At 40.7% G+C, this 14,289-nt stretch overlaps 1 long non-coding RNA gene across 1 annotated transcript in view; it reads left to right on the top strand.

The window, feature by feature from the left end:
• LOC132360520 (uncharacterized) overlaps positions 1–14,289 on the top strand; it is a 75,088-nt gene that overhangs the window by 19,749 nt on the left and 41,050 nt on the right. The window lies entirely within an intron of this gene.

Here is a 14,289-nt window from a genome sequence, read left to right as displayed (position 1 = left end):
CCAAGGAGATGGCCAGGGAACAGACAGGCCAAGCCTCAGTACAGAAGGGTAAGCTCCATGCTGCCAGTTTAATAGTTATCTGATCAATGATCAGACTAGCTGCCTTCTCCTCATGTGTCATGTTTTGCCCAGGCATGGGTAGACAGGGCATCTGCGAGCTGGTCTGCGGCCCCTCATCCAGCCTCATCTCCCAGCCTGCAGTCTCTGCTTTAGCAGGATCCAGCTTCTTTTTCCTCAGGGACTCTCTACTGCTGAAGTGCTGTTTATTCTGATTTAAACGTCCTCGCCCTTCTTATCCACCCGGAACACTCATCCCTCAAGACTCAGCCCAGGAGTTACCTTCTGAGTGAAGCCTTCACACACATATGCACACACACCCCACGAACACACGTCACACCTACCACACACGTGAACACTTACACATACCACACACTCACGCACCAATCACATACTCAAACACACACCCACGCACACACCTCACACAGTCCCGCCACCATGGCAAAGCTAGACGCCCTTTCCTCAGTGCTAGCAGTGCAAGTTGACATACCCCTGTTGTTACACATATCATACATTTTAAACAATAATTTCCTTATAATTATATTTAAAAACTATAAGAATATTTCAAGTGTTGTGAATTCCAAAGTGGTTTGCAACCACTGCTTAATCCAACCCCATCCCCTCACCTGCTCCCACTACCCTAGAACTGTAATAGTTTTAGGACTCTAAGCCGATGTCAGTTCAAAATCTGTTATAGGTGGGTAGAAGGAAGCCACAAACAGCTCATGATTTAATCAGAAAAATTTGCTTTCAAATTCCCTTGGTTCAAGTGAAAAGAGAAAGATCTCAAGCACATGAAAAAAGCATATCGTTTTCTTATTAGAGAAGGAAAATGCCATGATTTCACTTTCCTATTAGAGAAGAGGTGCTTGGCCTCTGATTTACTTCTCTTCACCTTAGCTCTTTACCCCTTGAAGCTTTGTTATTTTCAACATGACACCAAGTATTTCCTTAGCAACTATCTCAAATAGGATCAGATATACCTCTTGTCTGATGAAGATTACTTCTTTCTTTAAAAAAGAAGAAAGCATTCCTTTTATAGTTTAAAACCCAACCCTAATAGAACATGCTTTTTAAAAAGCAAACAAAAGTAAAATGTAGTTTTATAACAGAAGCCCCTGCAAGCAGAGGTCTAATTATACCATACAAGATATAATTAGCCTAGGGATGAAGTCAGCTATGAAATAGCCGTGAAAGGGCCAAAAAGCAGACCACGAGGAGGAGCAGACAACGAAAGAAAAGCAAGAAGCCTTGGTAATTGGTCCATGAATCATCTAAAAAGCTGAGCCTTGTCATTAATGTGGAATTTTAGTGTTTCTGCTGGAAGGAAAATGAAGATATTACATCCTCTAATTCCATTTAGCGTGGCCCTGAATACAAGCTCTTTCTAAGGGCTGATGTTACACACCTTAAAGGGCAGAACAAGGTTTTACAGTTGTGGGTTTGGAGAAGGGCTGGGTGTTCCATCTTCCAATTCATTACCACACATTATCTATGGCTTTTGGGTAATTGAGCAAATAATGCCCTTGACAACAATTCTCCCTCTTTAACTCCAATGCAAGGTAATTAATTGAGGCCAGAAGGGGATTGTTAACGGCCGTTAGTTAATGAGCCACAGTTGAGGGAATTACTTGGGAGAGCGCTCAGAGGCTATAAAAGTGCATGAACAAGAGTAGCTTGCGTGTCTAACGTTCCTTGTTCTTCCCATCACCGTTCAGTCGTGGAAGGACATATTAAATGGGAAACAACTGGGGAATTGCCACAACATAGCCCTCTCTGATTGTGCTTGTACAATTTTGAGTGGCTATTTATTTTCAAACCCCATGATAATTTCTGAATAAACTTTTCTAGGACACACACGTCATGTGTAGCACACACCAAAACATAATGACACAGACAATTAACTGATTAACCCGTATTGATTCACTGCTGTGTGATACGATTTGAGCGTCACACACACATATTAAAGATGTGAGGGGGGGACCTTCAAGATGGCGGAGGAGTGAGACATGGAGATCGCCTTCCTCCCCACAAATACATCAAAAATACATCTACATGTGGAACAACTCCTACAGAACACCTACTGAATGCTGGCAGAAGACCTCAGACTTCCCCAAAGGCAAGAAAATACCCACGTACCTGTAGGGTAGGGCAAAAGAAAAAAGAAAAAACAGAGACAAAAGAATAGGGACGGGACCTGCACCAGTGGGAGGGAGCTGTGAAGGAGGAAAGGTTTCCACACACTAGGAAGCACCTTCGTGGGAGGAGACTGCGGGTGGCGGAGGGGGGAAGCTTCGGAGCCACGGAGGAGAGCGCAGCCACAGGGGTGCGGAGGGCAAAGCGGAGAGACTCCCGCACAGAGGCTCGGTGCCGAGCAGCACTCACCAGCCCGAGAGGCCTGTCTGCTCACCGGCTGGGACGGGTTGGGTCTGGGAGCTGAGGCTCGGGCTTCGGTCGGATCCCAGGGAGAGGACTCGGGTTGGCAGCGTGAACACAGCCTGAAGGGGGCTAGTGCGCCACCACTAACCGGGAGGGAGTCCGGGAAAAGGTCTGGAGCTGCCGAACAGGCAAGAGACTTTTTCTTGCCTCTTTGTTTCATGGTGCGCGAGGAAAGGGGATTCAGAGCGCCGCCTAAACGAGCTCCAGAGACGGGCGCAAGCCGCGGCTATCAGCGCGGACCCCAGAGACGGGCATGAGACGCTAAGGCCGCTGCTGCCACCACCAAGAAGCCTGTGTGCAAGCACAGGTCACTCTCCACACCGCCCCTCCTGGGAGCCTGTGCAGCCCGCCACCGCCAGGGTCCCGTGATCCAGGGACAACTTCCCCGGGAGAACACATGGCACCCCTCAGGCTGGTGCAACGTCACGCCGGCCTCTGCCGCCGCAGGCTCGCCCCGCCTCCTCTGTACCCCTCCCTCCCCCCGGCCTGAGTGAGCCAGAGCCCCCGAAGCAGCTGCTCCTTTAACCCCGTTCTGTCTGAGCGAAGAACAGACGCCCACAGGCGACCTACACGCAGAGGCGGGTCCAAATCCAAAGCTGAACCCCAGGAGCTGTGCGAACAAAGAAGAGAAAGGGAAATCTCTCCCAGCAGCCTCAGAAGAAGCCGATTAAAGCTCCACAAACAACTTGATGTGCCTGCATCTGTGGAATACCTGAATAGACAACGAATCATCCCAAAATTGAGGCAGTGGACTTTGGGAGCAACTGTAGATTTGGGATTTGCTGTATGCGACTGACCAGTTTCTGATTTTTATGTTTATCTTTGTTTAGTTTTTAGCGCTTATCATTGGCGGACTTGTTTATTGGTTTGGTTGCTCTCTTCTTTTTTTTTATTACTTTTTATATTTTAATAATTTAAATTTTTTTTTAATTTTACTAACTTTATTTATTTTTCGTTCTTTCTTTTTTTTCCTCCCTTTTCTTCTGAGCCATGTGGCTGAGAGGGTCTTGGTGCTCCGGCCAGGTGTCAGGCCTGAGCCTCTGAGGTGGGAGAGCTGAGTTCAGGACATTGGACCACCAGAGACCACCCGGCCCCACGTAATATCAATTGGCGAGAGCTCTTCCAGTGATCTCCGTCTCAGCACTAAGACCCAGCTCCACTCAACGACCAGCAAGCTCCAGTGCTGGACACCCCATGCCAAACAACTAGCAAGACAGGAATACAACCCCACCCATTAGCAGAGAGGCTGCCTAAAATCACAGTAAGTTCACAGACACCCCCAAACACACCACCCGGGGCTTCCCTGGTGGCGCAGTGGTTGAGAATCTGCCTGCTAATGCAGGGGACACGGGTTCGAGCCCTGGTCTGGGAAGATCCCACATGCCACGGAGCAACTAGGCCCGTGAGCCACAATTACTGAGCCTGCGCGTCTGGAGCCTGTGCTCCGCAACAAGAGAGGCCACGATGGTGAGAGGCCCGCGCACCGCGATGAAGAGTGGCCTCCACTTGCCACAATTAGAGAAAGTCCTCGCACAGAAACGAAGACCCAACACAGCCAAAAATAAAATAAATAAATAAATTAATTAACAAAACAAAAAACAAAACACCTAAGCCTTTAAAAAAAAAAAAAAAAAAAAACACACCACCGGATGCGGTCCTGCCCACCAGAAAGATAAGATCCAGCCTCATCCATCAGAACACAGGCACCAGTCCCCTCTACCAGGAAGCCTACACAACCCACTGAACCAACCTTAGCCACTGGGGGCAGACACCAAAAACAACGGGAACTATGAACCTGCAGCTTGTGAAAAGGAGATGCCAAACACAGTAAGTTAAGCAAAATGAGAAGACAGAGAAATATGCAGCACATGAAGGAGCAAGGCAAAAACCCACCAGACCAAACAAATGAAGAGCAAATAGGCAGTCTACCTGAAAAACAATTCAGAGTAATGATAGTAAAGATGATCCAAAATCTTGGAAATAAAATGGAGAAAATACAAGAATCATTTAACAAGGACCTAAAAGAACTAAAGAGCAAACAAACAGTGATGAACAACACAATAAATGAAATTAAAAATTCTTTAGAAGGAATCAATAGCAGAATGACTGAGTCAGAAGAATAGATAAGTGACCTGGAAGATAAAACAGCAGAAATAACTACCGCAGAGCAGAATAAAGAAAAAAGAATGAAAAGAATTGAGGACAGCCTCAGAGACCTCTGGGACAACGTTAAACACACCAACATTCGAATTATAGGGATCCCAGAAGAAGAAGAGAAAAAGAAAGGGACTGAGAAAATATTTGAAGAGATTATAGTTGAGAACTTCCCTAATATGGGAAAGGAAATAGTCAATCAAGTCCAGGAAGCGCAGAGAGTCCCATACAGGATAAATCCAAGGAGAAACACACCAAGACACATTAATCGAACTATCAAAAATTAAATTCAAAGAAAAAATCTTGAAAGCAGCAAGGGAAAAGCAACAAATAACATACAAGGGAATCCCCATAAGGTTAACAGCTGATCTTTCAGTGGAACTCTCCAAGCCAGAAGGGAGTGGCAGGACATATTTAAAGTGATGAAAGGGAAAAACCTACAACCAAGATTACTCTACCCAGCAAGGATCTCATTCAGATCCAATGGAGAAATTAAAACCTTTACAGACAAGCAAAAGCTAAGAGAATTCAGCACCACCAAACCAGCTCTACAACAAATGCTAAAGGAACTTCTCTAGGCAGGAAACACAAGAGAAGGAAAAGACTTACAATAACAAACCCAAAACAATTAAGAAAATAGTAATAGGAACATACATATTGATAAATACCTTAAATGTAAATGGATTAAATGCTCCAACCAAAAGACACAGGCTTGCTGAATGGATAAAAAACAAGACCCATATATATGCTATCTACAAGAGACCCACTTCAGGCCTAGGGACACATACAGACTGAAAGTGAGGGGATGGAAAAAGATATTCCATGCAAATGGAAATCAAAAGAAAGCTGGAGTAGCAATTCTCATATCAGACAAAATAGACTTTAAAATAAAGACTATTACAAGAGACAAAGAAGGACACTACATAATGATCAAGGGATCAATCCAAGAAGAAGATACAACAATTATAAATATTTTTGCACCCAACATAGGAGCACCTCAATACATAAGGCAAATGCTAACAGCCATAAAAGAGGAAATCGACAGTAAACACAATAGTAGGGGACTTTAACACCCCATTTTCACCAATGGACAGATCATCCAAAATGAAAATAAATAAGGAAACACAAGCTTTTTATTTATTTATTTGTATATTTTTAAGATCTTTATTGGAGTATAATTGCTTTACAATGATGTGTTAGTTTCTGCTTTATAACAAAGTGAATCAGCTATACATATACATATATCCCCATATCTCCTCCCTCCTGCGTCTCCCTCCCACCCTCCCTATCCCACCCCTCTAGGCGGTCACAAAGCACCGAGCTGATCTCCCTGTGCTATGCGGCTGCTTCCCACTAGCTATCTATTTCACATTTGGTAGTATATATAGGTCCATGCCACTCTCTCACTTCGTCCCAGCTTCCCCTTCCCCTTCCCTGTGTCCTCAAGTCCATTCTCTACCTCTGCATCTTAATTACTGTCCTGCCCCTAGGTTCTTCAGAAACATTTTTTTTTTTTTTAGATTCCATATATATGTGTTAGCATATGGTATTTGTTTTTCTCTTTCTGACTTACTTCACTCTGTATGACAGACTCTAGGTCCATCCACCTCACTACAAATAACTCAATTTCGTTTCTTTTTATGGCTGAGTAATATTCCATTGTATATATGTGCTGCATCTTTTTTTTTTTTTTGGCTTTTTTAGTTTCCACATATAAGTGAGATCATAGGAATAATACAGTATTTGTCTTTCTCTGTCTGACTTATTTCACTTAGCATAATGCCCTCAAGGTCCATCCATGTTCTTGTAAATGGTAGGATTTCCTTCTTTCTCATGGCTCAATAATATTCCACTGTATATGTGTCATTCACATATATACATATGTATATATAATTCATATGTCATTCGTGTATGTATATATATGTATGTGTATATATATATATATATTTATACACACACACATACATACACACCATGATTCTTTATCCATTAATTTGTTGACAGACACTTAGGTTGTTTCCATATCTTGGCTATTGTCAGTAATTCTGCAGTGAACATGATGGTGCAGATATCTCTTTGAGATAGTGATTTTGTTTCCTTCAGATATATATCCAGAAGTAGAATAGCTGGATCATTTGGTAGTTCTACTTTTAATTTTTTGAGGAAACTCCATACTGTTTTCCACAGTAACTATACAAATTTACATTTCAACCAACTTTCCACAAGCGTTCCCTTTTCTCCACATCCTTACCAACACTTGTTATCTCTTGTCTATTTTAAAAAAATTTTTTAATTTAATTTAATTTATTTTTTTATACAGCAGGTTCCTATTAGTCATCAATTTTATACACATCAGTGTATACATGTCAATCCCAATCACCCAATTCATCACACCCCCACCCCCACCCCCCCGCCACTTACCCCTTTTGGTGACCATACGTTTGTTCTCTACATCTGCGTCTCTATTCCTGCCCTGCATACTGGTTCATCTGTATCATTTTTCTAGGTTCCACATATATGCGTTAATATATGATATTTGTTTTTCTCTTTCTTACTTCACTCTGTATGACAGTCTCTAGGTCCATCCACATCTCTACGAATGCCCCAATTTTGTTTCTTTTTATGGCTGAGTAATATTCCATTGTATATATGTGCCACATCTTCTTTATCCATTCATCTGTTGATGGACATTTAGGTTGCTTCCATGTCCTGACTATTGTAAATAGAGCTGCAAAGAACATTGTGGTACATGACTCTTTCTGAAGTATGGTTTTCTCAGGGTATATGCCCAGTAGTGGGACTGCTGGGTTGTATGGTAGTTCTATTTGTAGTTTTATAAGGAACCTCCATACTGTTCTCCATAGTGGCTGTATCAATTTACATTCCCACCAACAGTGCAAGAGGGTTCCCTCTTCTCCACACCCTCTCTAGTATTTATTGTTTGTAGATTTTTTGATGATGGCCATTCTGACTGGTGTGAGGTGATACCTCATTGTAGTTTTGATTTGCATTTCTCTAATGACTAGTGATGTTGAGCATCCTTTCATGTGTTTGCTGGCAATCTGTATATCTTCTTTGGAGAAATGTCTATTTAGGTCTTCTCCATTTGTGGATTGGGTTGTTTGTTTTTTTGATATTGAGCTGCATGAGCTGCTTGTAAATTTTGGTGATTAATCCTTTGTCAGTTGCTTCACATGCAAATATTTTCTCCCATTCTCAGGGTTGTCTTTTCATCTTGTTTATGGTTTCCTTTGCTGTGCAAAAGCTTTTAAGTTTCATTAGGTCCCATTTGTTTATTTTTGTTTTTATCTCCATTTCTCTAGGAGGTGGGTCAAAAGGATCTTGCTGTGATTTATGTCATAGAGTGTTCTGCCTATGTTTTCCTCTAAGAATTTCATAGTGTCTGGCCTTACATTTAGGTCTTTCATCCATTTTGAGTTTATTTTTGTGTATGGTGTTAGGGAGTGTTCTAATTTCATTCTTTTACATGTAGCTGTCCAGTTTTCCCAGCATCACTTATTGAAGAGGCTGTCTTTTCTCCATTGTATATTCTTGCCTCCTTTATCAAAAATAAGGTGACCATATGTGCATGGGTTTATCTCCATGCTTTCTATCCTGTTCCATTGATCTATAATTCTGTTTTTGTGCCGGTACCATACTGTCTTGATTACTGTAGTTTTGTAGTAGAATCTGAAGTCTGGGAGCCTGATTCCTCCAGCTCCATTTTTCTTTCTCAAGATTGCTTTGGCGATTCAGGGTCTTTTGTGTTTCCATACAAATTGTGAAATTTTTTGTTCTACTTCTGTGAAAAATGACATTGGTAGTTTGATAGGGATTGCACTGAATCTGTAGATTGCTTTGGGTAGTATAGTCATTTGCACAATGTTGATTCTTCCAATCCAAGAACATGGTGTATCTCTCCATCTGTTTGTATCATCTTTAATTTCTTTCATCAGTGTCTTAGAGTTTTCTGCATACAGGTCTTTTGTCTCCTTAGGTAGGTTTATTCCCAGGTATTTTATTCTTATTGTTGCAATGGTAAATGGGAGTGTTTCCTTCATTTCTCTTTCAGATTTTTCATCATTAGTGTATAGGAATGCAAGAGATTTCTGTGCATTAATTTTGTATCCTGCTACTTTACCAAATGCACTGATTTGCTCTAGTAGTTTTCTAGTAGCATCTTTAGGATTCTGTATGTATAGTATCATGTCATCTGCAAACAGTGAAAACTTTACTTCTTTTCCGATTTGGATTCCTTTTATTTCTTTTTCTTCTCTGATTTCTGTGGCTAAAACTTCCAAAATTATGTTGAATAATAGTGGTGAGAGTGGACAACCTTGTCTTGTTCCTGATCTTAGAGGAAATGGTTTCAGTTTTTCACCATTGAGAACGATGTTGGCTGTGGGTTTGTCATATATGGACTTTATTACGTTGAGGTAAGTTCCCTCTATGCCTACTTTCTGGAGGGTTTTTAACATAAATGGGTGTTGAATTTTGTCAAAAGCTTCTTCTGCATCTATTGAGATGATCATATGGTTTTTTGTTTTTTGTTTTTAATGTATTTATTTATTTATGGCTGTGTTGGGTCTTCATTTCTGTGCGAGGGCTTTCTCCAGTTGTGGCAAGCGGGGGCCACTCTTCATCGCGGTGCGCGGGCCTCTCACTATCGCGGCCTCTCTTGTTGCGGAGCACAGGCTCCAGACACGCAGGCTCAGTAATTGTGGCTCACGGGCCCAGCTGCTCCGCGGTATGTGGGATCCTCCCAGACCAGGGCTCGAACCCGTGTCCCCTGCATTGGCAGGCAGATTCTCAACCACTGCGCCACCAGGGAAGCCGCTGATCATATGGTTTTTATCCTTCAATTTGTTAATATGGTTTATCACATTGATTGATTTGCATATATTGAAGAATTCTTGCATTCCTGGGATAAACCCCACTTGATCATGGTGTATGATCCTTTTAATGTGTTGCTGGATTCTGTTTGCTAGTATTTTGTTGAGGATTTTTGCATCTATGTTCATCAGTGATATTGGCTTGTAGTTTTCTTTCTTTGTGACATCTTTGTCTGGTTTTGGTATCAGGGTGATGGTGGCCTCGTAGAATGAGTTTGGGAGTGTTCCTCCTTCTGCTATATTTTGGAAGAGTTTGAGAAGGATAGGTGTTAGCTCTTCTCTAAATGTTTGATAGAATTCGCCTGGGAAGCCAACTGGTCCTGGGCTTTTGTTTGTTGGAAGATTTTTAATCACAGTCTCAATTTTAGTGCTGGAAACACAAGCTTTAAATGACACATTAAACAAGACGGACTTAATTGATATTTATAGAACATTCCATCTAAAAACAACGGAATACAGTTTCTTCTCAAGTGCTCATGGAACATTCTCTAGGATAGATCACACCTTGGGTCACAAATCAAGCCTTGGTACATTTAAGAACATTGAAATCGTATCAAGTATCTTTTCCGAACACAACGCTATGAGGCTAGATATCAGTTACAGGAAAAAAACTAAAAAATACAAACACATGGAGGCTAAACAATAAATAACAAACTGATAAATAACCAAGAGATCACTGAAGAACTCAAGGAGGAAATCAAAAAATATCTAGAACCAAATGAGAATTAAAACACAATGACCCAAAACCTATGGGATACCCCAAATGCAGTTCTAAGAGGGAAGTTTATAGCAATACAATCCTACCTCAAGACACAAGAAAAAACTCAAATAAACAAGCTAACCTTACACCTAAAGCAATTAGAGAAAGAAGAAGAAAAAAAAAAACCCCAAAGTTAGCAGAAGGAAAGAAATCATAAAGATCAGATCAGAAGTAAATGAAAAAGAAATGAAGGAAATGATAGCAAAGATCAATAAAACCAAAAGCTGGTTCTTTGAGAAGATAAACAAAATTGATAAACCATTAGCCAGATTCATCAAGAAAAAAAAGGGAGAAGACTCAAATTAACAGAATTAGAAATGAAAAAGGAGAAGTAACAACTCACACTGTAGAAATACAAAGGATCATGAGAGATTACTACAAGCAACTATATGCCAATAAAATGGACAACCTGGAAGAAATGGACAAATTCTTAGAAAAGCAAAACCTTCTGAGACTGAACCAGGAAGAAATAGAAAATATAAACAGACCAATCACAAGCACTGAAATTGAAACTGTGATTAAAAATCTTCCAAGCGGGGAAATACAAACGATCATGAGAGATTACTACAAGCAACTCTATGCCAATAAAATGGACAACCTGGAAGAAATGGACAGATTCTTAGAAATGCACAACCTGCCGAGACTGAACCAGGAAGAAATAGAAAATATGAACAGACCAATCACGAGCACTGAAATTGAAACTGTGATTAAAAATCTTCCAACAAACAAAAGCCCAGGACCAGATGGCTTCACAGGCGAATTCTATCAAACATTTAGAGAAGAGCTAACACCTATCCTTCTCAAACTCTTCCAAAATATTGCAGAGGGAGGAACACTCCCAAACTCATTCTACGAGGCCACCATCACCCTGATACCAAAACCAGACAAAGATGTCACAAAGAAAGAAAACTACAGGCCAATATCACTGACGAACATAGATGCAAAAATCTTCAACAAAATACTAGCAAACAGAATCCAACAGCACATTAAAAGGATCATACACCATGATCAAGTGGGGTTTATTCCAGGAATGCAAGGATTCTTCAATATACGCAAATCAATCAACGTGATACATCATATTAACAAATTGAAGGAGAAAAACCATATGATCATCTCAATAGATGCAGAGAAAGCTTTCGACAAAATTCAACACCCATTTATGATAAAAGCCCTGCAGAAAGTAGGCATAGAGGGAACTTTCCTCAACATAATAAAGGCCATATATGACAAACCCACAGCCAACATTGTCCTCAATGGTGAAAAACTGAAACCATTTCCACTAAGATCAGGAAGAAGACAAGGTTGCCCACTCTCACCACTATTATTCAACATAGTTTTGGAAGTGTTAGCCACAGCAATCAGAGAAGAAAAAGAAATAAAAGGAATCCAAATCAGAAAAGAAGAAGTAAAGCTGTCACTGTTTGCAGATGACATGATACTATACATAGAGAATCCTAAAGATGCTACCAGAAAACTACTAGAGCTAATCAATGAATGTGGTAAAGTAGCAGGATACAAAATTAATGCACAGAAATCTCTTGCATTCCTATACACTAATGACAAAAAATTAAGGAAATACTCCCATTTACCACTGCAACAAAAAGAATAAAATACCTAGGAATAAACCTACCTAAGGAGACAAAAGACCTGTATGCAGAAAACTCTAAGACACTGATGAAAGAAATTAAAGATGATACAAACAGATGGAGAGATACATCATGTTCTTGGATTGGAAGAATCAACATTGTGCAAATGACTATACTACCCAAAGCAATCTACAGTTCAGTGCAATCCCTATCAAACTACCAATGTCATTTTTCACAGAACTAGAACAAAAAATTTCACAATTTGTATGGAAACACAAAAGACCCCGAATAGCCAAAGCAATCTTGAGAAAGAAAAACGGAGCTGGAGGAATCAGGCTACCTGACTTCAGACTATACTACAAAGCTACAGTAATGAAGACAGTATGGTACTGGCAGAAAAACATACAGATCAATGGAACAGGATAGAAAGCACAGAGATAAACCCACACACATATGGTCACCTTATCTTTGATAAAGGAGGGGAGAATATACAATGGAGAAAATACAGCCTCTTCAATAAGTGGTGCTGGGAAAACTGGACAGCTACATGTAAAAGAATGAAATTAGAACATTCCCTAAAGCATACACTAAAATAAACTCAAAATGGATTAAAGACCTAAATGTAAGGCCACACAGTATAAAATTCTTTGAGTAAGACATAGGCAGAACACTCTATGACATAAATCACAGCAAGATCCTTTTTGACCCACCTCCTAGAGAAATGGGAAGAAAAACAAAAATGAACAAATGGGACCTAATGAAACTTAAAAGCTTTTGCACAGCAAAGGAAACCATAAACAAGACGAAAAGACAACCCTCAGAATGGGAGAAAATATTCTCAAACGAAGCAACTGACAAAGGATTAATCTCCAAAATATACAAGCATCTCATGCACCTCAATATCCAAAAACCAAACAACCCAATCCAAAAATGGGCAGAAGACCTAAATAGACATTTCTCCAAAGAAGATATACAGATTGCCAGCAAACACATGAAAGGATGCTCAACATCACTAATCATTAGAGAAATGCAAATCAGAACTACAATGAGGTATCACCTCACACCAGTCAGAATGGCCATCATCAAAAAATCTACAAACAATAAATGCTGGAGAGGGTGTGGAGAAAAGGGAACCCTCTTGCACTGTTGGTGGGAATGTAAATTGATACAGCCACTATGGAGAACAGTATGGAGGTTCCTTATAAAACTACAAATAGAACTACCATACGACCCAGCAATCCCACTACTGGGCATATAGCCTGAGAAAACCATAATTCAAAAACAGTCATGTACACAATGTTCACTGCAGCACTATTTACAATAGCCAGGACATGGAATCAACGTGAAGTGTCCATCAACAGACTAATGGATAAAGATGTGGCACATATATACAATGGAATATTACTCAGCCATAAATAGAAACGAAATTGAGTTATTTGTAGTGAGGTGGACGGACCTAGAGTCTGTCATACAGAGTGAAGTAAGTCAAAAAGAGAAAAACAAATACCGTATGCTAACACATATATATGGAATCTAAAAAAAAAAGAAAGTTTCTGAAGAACGTAGGGGCAGGACAGGAATAAAGATGCAGACGTAGAGAATGGACTTGAGTACACGGGGAGGGGGAAGGGTAAGCTGGGATGAAGCGAGAGAGTGGCACGGACTTATATATACAACCAAATGTAAAATAGATAGCTAGTGGAAAGCAGCCGCATAGCACAGGGAGATCAGCTCGGTGCTTTGTGACCACCTAGAGGGGTGGGATAGGGAGGGTGGGAGGGAGACGCAAGAGGGAGGGGATATGGGGATGTAAGTACATACGTATATACGTATAGCTGATTCACTTTTTTATACAGCAGAAACTAACACAACAATGTAAAGCAATTATACTCCAATAAAGATGTTAAAAAAAGAAAAGATTAAAAAGGATGTGAGGCACTCTCTGCCCTAAAGAAGTCATCTCAATGGGGTCATATGACAGACACAAGAAATAAAGGGAGACCATTGAGAATATAATTAAGTGCTACACTTAATTAGTTTACAGTCGTTAAGTGCTACAGACCATAAGTGCTAAAGGAGTTTAGAGAAGTGAGAGACAGCTGTGTGAGCTGGGTGAGCAGAGCAGGGTTAGAAGAGGTGGAATGTAAGCTGCCTTGAGGGAATCAGAATAGCAGAGAGGAGCAGGGACAACACGAATAAAGGCAGGGAGTCTGGCCTGTTAAGAGAATAGAGTCCTGCCTTAAGATAAGAATTTCATGCCACAGTATACAGCATTGTCCTTCCTTCTTCTTCTTCCTCTTCTTTTCCTTTCCCCCTCCTCTTTCTGAAGTTTAAAGAGACAATTTGAGATTACCAAGTCTTGCTACACACCTCCCAACACACACTCACACACACACATACA

The sequence above is a fragment of the Balaenoptera ricei genome, chromosome 2 (assembly GCF_028023285.1).
Source record: "Balaenoptera ricei isolate mBalRic1 chromosome 2, mBalRic1.hap2, whole genome shotgun sequence".
Taxonomy (NCBI): domain Eukaryota; kingdom Metazoa; phylum Chordata; class Mammalia; order Artiodactyla; family Balaenopteridae; genus Balaenoptera; species Balaenoptera ricei.
This window is presented reverse-complemented; position numbering and strand designations above follow the sequence as displayed.